Consider the following 16213-nt stretch of genomic DNA (forward strand, 5'->3'; position numbering starts at 1 on the left):
AAAACACTAGAGCTTCTTGGAAATTTAAAAGGACTAATATAGAAGTCAAGGGAAATACAAAAAGGTAAACATGACAGCAATCATAAGGGTGTGGGGAAAAAGGGATAAACATTCCAATACTGGAAGCTAATGCTTCTGATTCCTCAGAACCCTAACATCATCAGGGGTAATAGAGTCTAATAACTGGACATAGGACCTGGGAATAGCTCTCTTATGTTTTGATGATATTAAGAGAAAAATGGAAGGGGAGGAGAAATCACTGTGGGGAGATGGAGAGGAAGGATGGAAGAAATTATCTTAATAATTTTAGTTATTGAATTTAATTTTTAAAATAATTTAATAATAATAGAGTGTGCAATGTGGTAGAGGCTGGAGAGAGAGAGAACTTGTAAACCAAGTACAAAAAAATGGAGGCCTGTCAATCAAAAGAAAGAGTTTCCAAAACAGAATGTTCCCAGGAGGTGGCAGTTGAGCTGACCAAGGGGAGGGGAACTGGACTTGGAGTCACTCTCTCTCTGGAGGTTGAAAACCTGGCTGAAAGACCCTGGTGGGGCTGACTTGGTTTTGGGGTTCTCTGGCTTTGGACAGTTGAAGTTGACAAGAAGGAGAAATTTGGCTTTTGAGTTGGTGGTCTATTTGAGAATTGAGCTGGCCAGGAGAAACTGAGAGTCTTTGAACTTTGTTTTCTCTCTGGGGTTAAGCTGAGAGACCTTGCTGATTTTATGAAGAAGTAAGATTTTAAAAGGCTGTTGTCCTCCATCTCTGACTGTCCCTTCTGCCACAGTTGTGACTTCCCAAGCCCTAATAATCCTCATTTTGATTAGGGACATCCTCATCCCTCTCACCTCGGTTTCCCATCCTGTTATCCCAATAAACCCCCTGACTTGAAAAGGAAAAGAAAGGAGTATCTTTATAGTTCACTCGGGGGGGGGGGAGGGAGGGAGGGGGAGGAAAAAGTCAAAGGCTTCAAGAAGAATTGGGAGGTGGAGGAGGCAAGGGAGGAGAGGGTTGGAGAAGGGGGGAGGAGGTTAGAAAGATATACTGATCCATCAGCCATCAGTAGGGATTAGTAGGCAAACCCCAGAGTAAACCCCAGAGCAGTTCCCTTGTATAGCAGTACCCTGGTGTATCAGCATCTCTGTGTATCAGCATCCCTCAGCATTTCTCATTTCTACCTCCATTTCAAGTAAGCAGCTTCAGATTCCCTTAGCTCGATAGTCACAAGCCAGAGGACAGCAGTCATTTCGAGAAGAAATAGTATAAATCAGTTTACCTCTCTATTTCAATCAGTAGTAGTTTTCCTCAGTTTACATCTCTATTTCAGCAAGTATAAGTCTATATAAATGAGGAGGAAAGGGTGAGATGAATATTGATACTTAAACCTTACTCTTATCTAAACTAATTAAAGGGAGGAAAAATACAGACACGGTCAGGTACAGACATCCATTTCACACAACAGAGAAATAATAGAAAAAGGGGAGGAGAGGAAAAAGTGAGAGGAAACTGAAGTGAATTGTCCTAAGCAAAATAGACTACAACTGAACAAAAATACTTATAGCAGGTCTTTTTGAAGGGGCAAATTGAGAACTTAAGGAGTACACACTAATTAGTCAATGACAGAACAAGTTTTGGCATATACGTGTAAAGAAATACTGTTATTCTATAAGAAATTAACTGAGGAACAGTATCAGAGAAACGTAAGGAAGATTTGTATGAACTGATTCAGAGTGAAGTGAACCAAACTAGGAGAATGATTTGTACAATGAGAACAACATTGTAAAAACAAATAATTGTGAAAGACTTGGAAACTCAATTAACACAAGGGCCAACAATGATTCCAGAAGACTCATGATAAAACATGCTGTCCATTTCTTGGTAGGTGATGAACTTACTTTGCAGATTGAGGCATATTTTTGGACTTGACCAATGCAGGAATTTGATGATACATGTTTATAACAGGGGTTTTGTTTTTCCTTTCTTTCTCAATGAGAAGGATTGAGGAGATAGGAGTGAGAAAAGGCAACTTTCTGTCTACTAAAAAAAAATTGTTGACACGCCCTGCAAAAAAAAAGAAAAACCCACTAATTCTGTTCACTTCTTTATTTATTTCCAACATGATTTTCTTAAACTTCAGGTCTGTCCATACCATTCTGCCAATGTCTCTCATCACCTCTGGGGTCAAATATAAATTCTTCTGTTTTGCATTTAAAGTTCTCAATTGGTCCCTAACTTACCTTTTAAGCCTTTTTATACCTATTAAGCTTATAATCTCCCTTTCACATACACTATAGTCCAACAAAATTGGCCTATTCATATGCAACATTCCCATTATACCTATTAAGCCTTATTATCTTCCTTTCACTTACACTAAAGCCCAACAAAACTGGCCTATTCATATACAACATTCCTTCCTCTTTCTCCATGCCTTTTCATTGGCTATCCCCTCAGGTCTGGAATGTGCTAGCCTTCTCATCTCAACTTCTTTAAATCCCTAATTTTCTTCAAGGCTCAGCTTCAGTGCCACTTTCTATATGAAACCTCTCCTGATTCTGCTAGCTGATCTCCCCAGTTAGATTGTCAAGGATTGGGACAAAAATTTTGGTTTTGTCTTTGTATCCAAAATGCCTAGTATGGTTCCTGGCTTATGATAGGTACTTAATAAATACTTGTCAATTGATTGATTGGGATTAGTTGCTCAAGGAGAATCTATGAGCTATCCCATTTAGCTACATCTTTTTGTTGTCTGTTTTCATTTCATAGCAAGAATGTTAAGATCATTATAATTCTTTTCTTCCAGAAATATGTTCTTTTTGCTGGTCATTAGAAAAGACTCTCTCATTTAGCACACCAGCAGATCAGTAAATGTTTGTAGATCGTCTGACCAGATGCTATTTAGTCCTTCTGTTCTTTTTTCTATCGCTTTTTACTTTCATTGCAGAATGGGAAAGGAGCCATCCAATACTGAGAGTAATTTTGTATCTTTCTTTGTTTCATGAATTACTTCTTTCTCAAGTGGCCAGTCTACTGGCAATGACTATTTCTATACTGGATTCAAATGTTTCTTTGAAAAGTAGGATTAGCCTGAGTATACCCTGCATGACTTCAAGAATCCAGTGTCACCTCCTTGTCATGATGAGGCTTTGGAGTAGGACTTCTTTAAGAGTCCTTTGTGTACAAACACACACACACACACACACACACACACACACACACACAATACTTCATCACTATTTACTCTCCAACTCCAGCAAATAGCTTTGACTCCTCATTTTTTGAGAAAAAATATGGGGCATCCATCTAATGTGAGATCCTTCATCTGTCCTATTCCACATCTCAAAACCTCTCTGTATTGATACCCATCCTCTCTTCCTTTTTGCTTTTTTCCTAAAGAATAAAATAGTTATTTTCCTGACCAAAGAAGAATAATTTCTCTATTTATGCTCTTATTCCATCTCTTCTCATATTCCACAGAAATGTCATTTCCAACCTCATCACTCTACTGAAATTGCTCTCAGAGGTTACCAGTAATTACTAAATTGCTAAATCTAATGATCTTTTCATAGACCTCATCCTCCTTGACATTTCTACAGAATATACCCTCTTAACCACTCTCTCCTTACTAGATACTGTTTTCTCTTCGCTCCTGTGCCATTGATCTTTCTCAATGCTCTTCCTACCTGTCTTATACTTTCCTGGTCTCTTTGCTGGTTCTTTATCCATTTCATAATCTCAAAGAATGAATGTTACCTCAAGGCTCTAGCCTGGGCCCTTTTTATACTTCCTTTCTAGTGAGATCATCTGCATGAATGAGTATAATCCTAGAAACTTGATCATTGAATTAAAAGCTATGGATGATGTTGTAGATCTTATTGTATGGCATTCTATTGTTTTCCTACCAGTTCACAGCTCCATCTTGAGTATAATAGTGTGCCTACTTCTCAAAGCCCTGCTAGCATTTAATCTCATTGTTGTTTTTAACTTACCTTAAGTATTTCTAGAATTCTGAGAAATTTTGACTAGTTGTTCATTTGGTTATTTAATAATTTCTGGTACTTTTTTCATGAACTGCTTTTACACATGCTTTCACCATGTATGTATTGGAGAAAGAATCTTATTCTCTAAATTTGTGTCAATTCCTTATAGTTTTCTACATTACACATTCTTAGACATATTAAGCCCACACATATTTTTTGGCCATTTGATAATTCTTTTTCTAAATGATTTATAAAGATTTTCAAAAAGATTTTTGTAGTTTGCATTAAAGATTAACATTTTAAATTTAATTTTACTGCTAGACTATTTTGTTAAATTATTTGTTTTGTTAGAAGAGAAAACATCTTATTTTACTAGTACTACTCTCTTAACAATTTTATTATACATACAATAAACATATTTCTTACATTATATAATGTTTTATTTTTTCTAAAGCTTAAAAATCTCTGACTCCCCCTCCATATTCTTTGTCTTTCATTTGTTTGTAAAACCAACAATGATAATGTTTTGAGTTATTCACTTGTTCATCTGAGTAATAAAGAATTCATTTTTATAACTTAGCTGGATATTACATGTCAAGACCTATGCTCTTGTTGGTTCTGTATAATAAAATTTGCCTTAATCTACATTACTCCAACCAACAAAATTTTGAAGCTTATCTGAATTATTAAATGATCATTCTTTGTCTTTGAAAAGAAAACAACTTTTTTGGAGAGTTAATTCGGGTTTGAATTCCTACAAGTCTTAACTTTCCAGAGACACTTTTTTGAAAATAGAAAAACCTTGTAAGTCCAAGTTGATGGGGTTTTGATATATGATATTTTATTTGTTGCTTGTAAAATCATCTTTTTGTCATTACAGTCTTAAAGCTTGACAGTTATAGCTCTAAGTGAATTAAATTTAGGGTTTGCTCCTGTTACTATCCTATAAATTCTATTGACTTGCAAGTTTTCCTCATTTTCAATATTTTTGGGAAATTCTCCTATATGGTGTGTTGAAATGTGGTGATAAGTTTCTTCTCTCCATCAATCATAGTTTTTGAAAAGCCTGATGGATATGGGATTCTCTCTCTTTGCCATGTCCTCCAGATCCATTACTTTTGCCTGAATGGATTACAGGTGGTTCCCACTCCCCTCAAGTTGTATAAATTCTTATACTTGCTTTTCTAATTCATCTGTTTCTGATATTTTCCAGAAGAATAATTTTGGTTTTCATTGATCTGGGCTTCAAAAATGGAACCTCCAGAAAGAATTCACCTGGAAGGACACTGCAGGGTGAGCAGGCAGCAGGGATAATTGCACACTGTTTTTCTAAGGTGAGGAAGCCTCAGGTGCTGAGGGAAGTTATAGAAAAATATAACAATAGAAATATTACTTTGAAATCCAGAAAATCAGGAATGAGACCATCAAGGGGATAAAGGCAGGACAGCCTAGGTCCGTGGTGGTGAACCTATAGCACATGTGCCAGAGGGGGCACTCAGAGCCCTCTCTGTGGGCATGTGCTATCACACCAGCACAGAGTTGCCAGAGTTCATTACTAGAAAGCCAGAGGGATGTGGGCAGACTGCTCCCCTTCCCCTCTTCACAAACACTTGAGGAAGTCTCACATCACCTGCCCCTTGAAAAGGTTTGCCATCAAAATAATAAAACAAAATAAAAGGTTTGCTATCACCAATCTAGATCTTTTCATAAAATGGATACTCCAGAAGGAATTTACCAAAGAGAAAGGGATTGAACCTTCTGGAGATATATTCCAGCCTGCTTTAAACTAGTTCTAGAAGGGGTTAGAGAAAGAACCATATTGGTCCTGAACCCAACTAAGACAAGAATCTGGTTTATGGTACAAAAAAGTGAATTTCAAAAGATATGAATTTATTTATTAATTATTAATTGAGCATTTTACACAAGACACTATGCTAGGTATTGTGAGAGAAGCAAAGGCATAAACTCCTAATGATTCCTGCTCTCCAAAAGCTTATAGCCTAATAGAGAGGTATGGAGAAAGAGAGAAGACAAGTACAGAAAAAGTTATAATTCAAGTTATTATATAATTAGTGAGATGTAACATGGTATTGGAAGAAGACTTACCTGAATTCAATACCTGGTTTGTATACTGGCTCTGACATCCTAGACAAATAGTTTAATTAATTTAACCTTTTAATGCCCTAAGCAATTCTCTAAGACTATAACTTGCAGAATAATTGGAGTTCAGAATAGTTTTCTCATAGGAAGTTTCCTATACCAATGAACTCTAGAGCCTGAGATAGAGACAAAAAATAGAAATATATTTTCAAAGTTGAAAATATATAGATAAAAATGTACATACGCACATATAATGTATTTCTATGTATCATACATGTATATGTATATTTATAATATTTATACACAGATAAGTATGTGTATAATGGAGGACTAGACAATGAAGACTCAGTCCTAAACCATACATTTTGGTCATCTTCAGGGGTATGCTGGAGCCAGCTCTAATTGACTTCAGTAGTTAGTTATTAAAGTTTTAGCATGAGCATTTACACACAGAAATCAGCAACTGCTACTAAATAGGGCGTGACTTATTATTTTGTTATGTTTCTAGTCATAAGAAAACCAGATACAGAACAAATTTTTAAAGTACAGGTTCAAACTTTTTAAACATTTACCAATATACCCCTATAATCCTTTGTAAATACTGTTTGAGCTCAGCAAGAGAATAGGAATTCTCTTTAGGGAATGAAATCACCTGACTGAAGGCCTGGTAACTATAGTAGTTTAGTAGTAATAGTAGTAGTAGTGGTAGTGGTAGGCATTTTTGTTATGCCTTTAATATTTAATAATTTTGTTGTGCCATATATAATAATTTTATTGTGCTTTAAATATTTAATATTTAATAATAATCAAAGTGTTTCATATTCATCAGCTTATTTTAATCTCACAACCCAGGGAAGATGTTTGATATCAAAATGAGAGACTTTTAGGTGGCCAGAGACCGGTATGAAGATACTAAGCACTAAATGTGGAAACAGGGAGACCCAGAAAGAGCAGGTAGGAAAGTGTCAAACATAAACCTAACAAGTTAGTCTAGGATCAACTTTTTTTTTAATATTTTATTTTATTTTTATTGCCATCAAAACACACTTCCATATTGGTCATTTTTGTAAATAAAACCACCAATGCACTGATGTGAAAGACAGCTCCAACAGTTTTTTCTCTGGAGGTGGACAGCATCCCCATCATAAGTCTTTCAGGATTGTCCTAGATAATTGCATTGCTGAGAGTAGCCAGGTTTTCACAGATAATCATCATCCATTATTGCTGTTATTGTGCACAGCATTCTCCTACTTCTGCTTATTTACCTCTGCATCAGTTCTTTCAGATCTTTCCACCTTTTTCTGAAATCATCCTGCCTATCATTTCTTATAGCACAATAGCATTCCATCACCAACATGTACCACAATTTGTTCAGCCATCCCTCAATTGATGGATATCCCCTTGATTTCCAATTCTTTGCCACTATAAAAAGAGATGCTACAAATACTTTTGTATTTTTATTATCTCTTTGGGATACAGACCCAGGAGTGGCATTATTAGGTCAAAGGGTATGCACAGTTTGATAGCCCTTTGGGTATAGTTCCAAATCGACCTCCAGAATGGTTAATCAGTTCACAACTCCACCAACAATGCATTAGTGTAGGATCAACTCTTAAGAAACTATGCCACTTCACTTGAAGTTGGATGAGAGGAATTTAGATGATAAAAACTCTAGATTTCAATTAAGAGTCTTGCATGTAACATAGATATTTAATACATGTTGTTAAAAGTAAATTTTACTTTTTAAAATGTTGTGTTGATCTATTTTATGTTTGCATGACCAATATCTTTCTCTACCCTTACCTACTCAGAGAATAATCCCCTCTAATAAATGTAGAAAAGAAGTGGGGGAAAAGTACCCATGGTCCACCACTTGTGTAGAGAAGGAAGAGAGGGGACAGCTAGGTGACTCAGTAGATAAAGATCCAGGCCTAGAGATGAGAGGTCCTGGGCTCAAATCTGGCCTTAGACACCTCCTGGTTATATAATCCTGGGCAAATTACTTAACTCCAAATGCCTACCCTTTACCATTCTTTTGCCTTGGAACTGATGCTTAGTATTGATTCTAAGAAAGTAAAGGTTAAAAAAATGGGAAATAGATACATTCTCATATCTTTTCCTCTGGGTCAAGATTGATCCTTATAACTTTGTAGTATTCTCTTTTTTGTTGTTGCTAACCATCATGTATATTGCTTTCCTCATTCTGCTTACTTCATGTTGCAATAGTTCATCTAAGTTTTCTCATACTTCTCTGTATTCTTCCTATTATTTTTTCTTACAGTTCAGCAATATCTCATTATGATCAAGAGAGCACAATTTTTTTAGTCTTTCCACAGTCAACAGGTATCTACTTTGCTATTCCAGTAAGTGCTAATATAAATATTTTTTTTATATATGGAACCTTTCTATTGTAAGGATAAGGTTCCATTACCAACCCAATTCGTATAATCTGAGAAAGCTTGGACACTTAGAATGAATTAATCCATCAAAAGCATAAGCTAAATGTGAATAAGTAATCACTTTGAAAGAATTATAAGGTTTTGATTATTGAATGAAAGGCAAAAGATGTCATTTTGATTACTGGAATCAAAGTGTTTGATCTTATATTTAAGTTAGGGGTAGAATTCATTCTTTATATTAACTTTGATCTTAATAGGATATATCTAGCAGTGGGATCTCTAGTTCAAAAGCTTTGGGCTTTTTAGTCACTTTCTTATGTAACACACAGGTCTGGGTCCATTCTCCCAAACCACACTCAGACTAGTGGGTCAGGTGCCTAGAGTGATGACATTTTTTCTTTCCCTCAGAGTTCTGAGGATAACCCTGAAGGGTTTGGGAGTGTCCTAATACTTTTGCTCCAGAACCTCCATCCAATATGTTTCCCTACGATCCAATAGATATACTAAACATATTAATCAAAAAAGCTGGCATTTCCCATAAAGATCATGAATTAATGCTTTCTCTTACAATATATGACTCAAAGTATCAAAAGATTTCTCCCTAAAATCAATCGTCAGTTAATATCTCCAGAGGCAATATCAATTCAACCAGCTGATTTCTCCTCAATATATGTAATTCATTTTTATAAAAGAATATTTACTGAGAAAATATAGCAAAGATATAAAATCATCTACTCCAAACCAAGGACCATTTTTCCCTTGACAAACCCAGTCAGTTCTTTAGACAGAACAGGTTTCAAATTAAAATTGCTATAAAACATTCCCTCCAACAAGTGGTGTCTCCGAGGAACTAGAAAATCTTTTGCTTTCATTGTATCTCCACTGCAAATTTGTCACTTCTGGGCTGGTCCAATCAGGTCACAGCTCAGGGCTGGTTCCTCAGTAGACTGCAGCTATTTGCAGATTACTATGGATTCCCAGTTGCCTGACCTTTGGTGGCTCTTCCAATCTTTCACAAGGTTCATTTCATTTCTATACTCCTAGAAACAGGAAAAAAATACAAACAAGAAATAGAAACAGGTAGCCCCATGTATTCAAAGCCACCTAGAGAATAGGTGGGGAGAGCAGACAGCTGCTGCCACTGCAACTACTTTTCCTTCTACCTGGAGGCTTCCAGTATGTCTTTTTCCTCCTCACAACAAGCTTCCAAGGATGAAAAAGAACCTTCATCTGTTCAATCTTTTTTATGTGCATTCAGATCCTGCTCAGTAGCCAACTGTAAGGCTTTTTGTCAAGATACACTAAACCAAAGAAAGGAGTTAGAGGCTATCTACACATGGTCTACAGTGAAGAGAAAAAAGTCCCCTCCATAATCCATTTCTGAAAGCAGTCTCCCCAAGCTTCCTCTTAAATATTGCAGCCCACTGACTGTGGTGAGTGTTCTAAGGATTGGAGTTAGTTCCCCTCTTTACACTTAGCATAATTCCACATTGTTTCCCAGAATGATTGGACCAATTCAGAGCTCTACAGACAAACAATGCATTAATGAACCTGTCCTTCCAGGCAGTCAGTAAACAAGCAATTTTAAGCATGTCATCTTCTCCTCCATTAGAATATAAATTCCTTGAAGGCAGGGATTATCTTGCTCACTTGTATTTTGTTTCCCAGAGTCTTAGCACAGTGCCTGGATGTAGTGAGCACTTAATAAATTATATGCCTGTCTGACTATCTATCTTCTAGATATATACGAGGTAAAGGGAAGGTAATATCAGAAGGGAAGGGACCAGCAGCTGGGAGATAGGAACAGCATCCTAAAGAAGAGAGTCTTGAAGGAAATCAGGGAAACTAGCAAGAAGAAGTAAGAAGACAACATACCAAGTATGGAAGACAGCCAGTACAAAAGCTTGAGCAAAGGGGAAGAAATATATTTGAGGACCAGCAAAGAGACCAGTGTAGATCTCACACGATGCAGTTCCTGGAGGGGAAGTAAAACATAATGCTGAAAAGAGAAAAAAGGGCCGGGTTATAAAGAGATCCTGGAAAAATGGGAGGGGGGAATCACTAGAATTTATTAAGTAGTGAATAATGGTAGTAGTCTCTAGGTAGCCAAGAATGACTTTTCTTTGTGCTTTATCATCTATAAGATAGATGAGTGTGCACAAAGATACTTGTGCGTAAAGGAGATTTAAGTGGAAAAGTCGATGCACTGAGACAGTCCCACTCTCTCCGCATTGGAAGCCTGGGTCCATTGGCACAAAAAGTAGTTACACCTGGAGGCTTCCTCAGCTGCATTGGATGGCCGTGTTGTCCTTTGTGCTCCAACACGCCCTAAGCACTCCACAGTGCCTTGCTGCATTGCCATCTCAGCTGTTGAACCTTCTTATTGGTTTCTTCCGTCTGTTCAGCCAAAGCAGTCTTCACATGCTGGGTGAGCAAAGCCCTAGTTCACCAGGGGTCTACAACCCAATGGCTACCCTCACAAGGTTTAGCTGGCCTGTCAAAGCCATTGCCCGGGGTGTGGCCACTGCCACATGCTAGCAACTACTGGGAGCCACAAGTGAGAGCTAGGTGTCAGGTGAGGGTCAGAGGCTGAAGAGCTGCCCTAGGAGGGCACGACAAGCCCTCCATACCAGAGGTACTACCCCTCCCTGAACACCCCATACACCCCAAGTAGAGAGTATAAGATAGTCAAATCTATGCTTTTGAAAAAAATCATGTTGGCAATTAAGTGGAGGATAGATTGGAGTGAAGAAAAGCTGGAGACAAGAAGACCAAATGGAAAACTATTGCAATAGCCCAGAAAAGAGATTATGAGGGCCAGAATTAAGGTGGTTAGCTATGTGACTGGAGATAAGTGAGGTGCAAAAGAGATGATGTAGAGATAGAAATGATAAGATTTGACAATGGATTGGCTATGTGGGATGAATGGAAGTGAGGAGTCAAGGATGAACCTCTAACACTGACTATTCCCTTCTTTCAGCATCTTTGCAGTTTGCTAAGTGTCTGGTAAAATCTGAGGGTTTTTAAATTTTTATTTATCTTGTTATTAGTGATTTGGAACAATAGCTACAAGAGCCAGAAGAGATGTACTCATTCCATGAAATCTAACCTCCTGTAACAGGGGAAAAAAATGGAAAGATAAAGGGATATAATGTTCAAGGTCACTGATCCAAGTCTAAGTCCTCCTAGTCCACAGAAGATAGAAAGAACTGAGCCATTTTGATCCCTTCTTCTCCATTCCTTTACATAAAAATCCAAACTATGCTGCTCTGAGTTTCTATTTTACTCCCTCTAGGCTCTCCCTCCCTCTCCTTTCCTACCTTTTTTGTCTGCGTGCAAATCACTGATTTTTTAAAGTTTCCTTTTCTTCCACCAGGGGTCGGCTTTGTTTCTCTTTTCTCTGCTGGTGTGGCTTCCTACTTAGATAAACCGTTATCCACCAAAAAGAAGAGACCCCACTTTCCTGAATCAAAGGCATTGCTGCAACACCCAGGTGAAACACTTGTCAGGATCTCTGATATGTTCTTATGACTCAAAGGGACATGACCAAAAGAAAATCTCTTTTGTATAGGAGGGATTTGTGCTTCTGAAGATATCCTTCTGTTGGAGTAGAATGGAAGGTTACAGGTTGAAGACTGTAGAAAGATAGGGAAGTGAAGAGGGGGGCAGTTTAAAACAAAATTCAAATATTTTTGCCCAGAAGAAAGGTCAGCTCCTTTGGGGCCACAGCTCATGGCTGTCTCCTGTATCCATGCTGCCTTCTTCCCAGCAAAATGAACTTGGACCCCATAGGGTGTCTGGAGGGGAAAGTGCCTCTGAGAACAGATTGTGGTTGGTAGTCTGGCAAGGAGCATCCTAACCTTTCAGCCTAACTGCAGAACAGGCTTCCTGGACCAGACCTCACCCGAATCAAGCAAAGGGGAGGTGAATGGAAACTAGGAAGCTCTCAAACTAACCACATAGACAATTGCCAGGAAAATGGCTAATGTTCTAGAACAGCACCATTTCCAACTCCCTCTATTTGGATTGAAGAGGCATCCAACCTCACCTCCAACCCTTTCTCTCCAAGAGCACTTTTCTTTTCAGAAAGGCTTTCCCTCTTCTTTTTCCTCCTTTTCTCTTTTTCTACTACCGATTAAAATAATGTCATTCTCTGGCTGCAAACTGAGAAAGTGTCCAGTTTTTTTAAGTCAATTCAAATTAAACCCTTGTGGCTTGTGGGGCTCCCTCCACCCATTTAAAAATTGTTGTGTTTCAAAACAACATGGTGACTTTTGGACAAGATTTCTCTGTTTTTCCCCAGACCACAATGGAGAAGCGATTAATACTGTTGGTGAAATGCTTAGATGTGTCAATTTCACTACCGAAATCTGGCTTGGACCAGCACTAGAACCCAGCTTTTTGCTATTTTTCACCGAGAAGATATTAATTAAAAGAAATACATGATTAAAAAGTAATGAGTTGAATCAAAATTATCTCAGCTCATTTTCTGATTATGTTAATTGTTAAAAACCCTTCAATCACGCCGTGGCAGTCAATGGGCTTTAATGTGAAATTAGTGGTCTCTTGATAACTTAAAGTCCAGAATAATCCTGGCGGTTTAGTCATCATTCCTAATAACAAGTATGTTGCTAAGAACAGAAATTTTACATGATTTTGCTACATTCAGCCCTTCCCCCAAGTGTCATTAGACGAGAGGGGGAAAAAAAGACTTTCTCTTGTCGATTTTGCACAACTTCTCTCTCTGAGGATACTGTCTCCGCCTTTCTTTTTAGCTTAACCTTGGTCGAATTTCCAATCTCACCTCTCAGCCTCCAATCTCCTCACTCCCTATCCCTCTTGCTCCAGTTATTCCATTTACTAAAGAGTTAATTCTTTTGTTTATTTGACCCTTCAGGAAGGGTAGGAGAGTTTGCTGGCCTCAGAAAACCCAAGGCTGGCTGGCCACAGTAGGTTTCTGGGTCTTTAGGTACAGGTTACAGACTCTAAAGCCTGAGAATCTTGCTTGCCGTAGGGAGAGACAGTAAAGGCCTAGATAGCCGAGGGTATCCTAATAATAGGAGACAAGTCTTCATTATTGAGGGGGGAAACGGGAGAAAAGAAAATTTAGCTCAAAGGAGATACAATGTTCTCCGCTTTTCTGTCATCCCATCCCTCACAAACCTCTTGTAGAGAGTTGGTGGTAAGGCACAGAATACTATTATTAGTTGATTTAGCTATGTGTTCAAATATACATGCAATACGCATGTTGGCTCTTTATTTCAGATCTATTCGTCCAGAAAATAAGTTGGAAGCCTTGGCATCGTAAAAGCAAAAGAAAAGGTGGCTAACTCATCACTCAGGAATGGGCTGGCCGGGACTACGTTCTGTGGCGGGGGTTGCTGCTTCTCCTCTTGTTTTGGCTGTTTTCTTTCTTTATTATTATTACCCTGAATTTTCTCATCAGAAGTCCCTGGCACTGTGCAGGTCACACAGGCACACGCACCTGCTTCGTAGAGCCTGAGTATGTTCCCAAAAGGTCACTAAAAGACTGTCTAGACTTCTTGGTCTTTTAGACCAGGCACAACACAATCTTTTAGTTGCTGCAGCACCTAAGAAAAGAGACAAAAGAAAAAGAATTGTCTTGATACTGCCCTTTCGACTATGTACGCCCTGCATCCTTAGCCTGCCTGGAGAAAGGTCTCCAAACACCGAACCTCACCACTTGTCTCTCTGAGATAGAAGCCAAGTTTGGGGACAGTGAACCCCAAAAGATGTCTGGTTTCTCAGAATCCAGACACCCACGTCTGCCTCAGTGGGTTTTAAGTAAAGGGGAAGGCAGTAGAGCAGCACATTGAGGTATTCTGACAGATGGCGGCAGGTAGTGCTGTACCTGGGAGGACCCACAGAAATAACCGGACCCGGTTGCAGAGGTTGGATCCTTATAGCACGGGTGACTCATTTATTTTATTGGTTAAAATCCTTTTGGAATTGAAACAATTTAAAGGAGTATTTTGTATATCACCACCCATTGCTCACCTCATCCACGTTTTGCTTTGTTTTGTTTTGTTTTTTCTCAGAAGGATTTAATGAGAAAAAGTTGAATCTCTTGCCTTTGAGTGTTCCTAAATGCATCTACATTTGGGTATGTCTCTGAGTGTATGTTGTTCGGTGGGGGTGGGGAGAAGTGGGAACATTTCCCGAGTAAACATTGGTGATTGTATGCCAGTGTGTGTCTGTGTGCCACCGTGCCTTGCTCACTGCGGAAAAACTATTCTGTTGTGCTTGGAAACTTCACAAATAGATATTTTTAAACGACTCTAACACAACATCTGGTTGTGCCTTCATTTTTGTTTGTCTGGAGCCTTGGGGGGTGGAAATTGAATTCCTATTTAAAATCCTGTACTTTTGCTCACCTCCTGAGCTCAAGTAAACTGGAATCTGACCTGGTTGGCAGGGAGGAGACACGATAGGAAAGGATTATTTGGGGAGCTTGGAGATGCATTTGGGATAAGTCCTGCGTTTAATTTTTCTTGTTCATTTCTCTATTTGCATCCGCTGTTAAGCTGAAGATCATTTTAATAAATAACAATGAACGGGAATGGCATCTAGAGGGCTTGTCGGCAACATTTAAAAGCCAATAGAGTTTATAATTCTACTCTATCATTTCTTATTGATTAGAGTAATCAAGATAAAAAGCTAGCCGGGCTCGGGGAACTTCAGCAGCATATCATTAAAGATAAGAGTCAGTTAATTCTGGAGCTGGGGTAATGGTGGCTGAAATGAAGAGTTCATTTGCATGAGATGCTGAGCCCAGTAACAAGGGGACAAAAATCACTAATTAGGATTGCAGAGTGTCGCCATCTCTTCAAGCACCCTTTCAAGATCACGGATGAGGCAGAGATCCTACTTTTATGTAAATCTGGGGCAGGACATCGCACTCACAATGTTGCTTTATAAGCAGCGATTATCGCATACACCCTACCCCCCACCCCCACCCCAACTCTCCCCAGCTTCTTCAGGGAGCTCTCCCTTACCCCTACCCTGTCTAAGACTGGTCCTTGCTCCAGAGGGCCTTCAAGGGAGAGGGAAGTGGGGGGGTTGGAGAGTGGGGGGAGAAGGGGAGATATGTGACAAGGGGACAGATATATTCATACCGACCTGGTTCCCAGGTTGCAAGAGTAAGTGGAAGAATGTCAAGGACCCGATGTGGGAATAGTCCTCTGTCATGCGCTACCTGCCTGATGGGAAAAGAAACTCAAGCCCGCCTTGGGCATTTTATATCTATCTTTGCCACGGTGTCTGACCCCGCCGTAGGAGGACTCTGTCCAGGTTGAGCGAAATGTGGGAGAATCTGGGACTGGGCGGGAATGAGGGGCGTGAAGAATAGATAAGACATCCTCCTATCCAGGGATCTGGAGGGTTTGGCCGGGGGAAGAGACGCAGGTCTTTGGTTTCCCCCTCCATTCCTCTAAATCTTCCACCACTCGGCTAGCAGCTTCACCTTCCTCGTCCTAACCTGACCTTCCTGAACGTCGTCCATTGTAGGGTTGTGTCATGTATGTTCCAAGGGAGTGCTTAGGCGATGGAGGCGGTTGGGGGAGGGGGGAAAGGAAAGGAGAAGCTGTAAGGGCCACACTAAGAGCGACCCTTTCCTGACAGAAAAAGCTGTCAAAGTCAAAAAGTGTGGTAGAGAGTTGAGGTTTAAGCCGTATTTAAGAGGTTACTAAGATTGCCTGTTTTTTTTGTTTGTTTGTTTTC

The 16213-nt window shown here is 39.1% G+C and overlaps 1 long non-coding RNA gene across 2 annotated transcripts; it reads left to right on the plus strand.

Moving 5' to 3' along the window:
• Positions 1 to 484: 484 nt before the first annotated feature.
• Positions 485 to 14817, plus strand: LOC103101560 (uncharacterized). 2 transcript variants are annotated; one of them, XR_462827.3, is made up of 7 exons: positions 485 to 730; positions 5188 to 5308; positions 6904 to 7028; positions 8356 to 8417; positions 9732 to 9906; positions 11850 to 11966; positions 13739 to 14817. It is a non-coding gene; the product is annotated as an uncharacterized LOC103101560 (long non-coding RNA). The 2 variants fall into 2 exon arrangements; XR_008916638.1 differs by having other exon boundaries at positions 6927 to 7028.
• The last annotated feature ends 1396 nt before the right edge of the window (positions 14818 to 16213 follow it).

The sequence above is a fragment of the Monodelphis domestica genome, chromosome 2 (genome assembly GCF_027887165.1).
Source record: "Monodelphis domestica isolate mMonDom1 chromosome 2, mMonDom1.pri, whole genome shotgun sequence".
NCBI classification, from domain to species: domain Eukaryota; kingdom Metazoa; phylum Chordata; class Mammalia; order Didelphimorphia; family Didelphidae; genus Monodelphis; species Monodelphis domestica.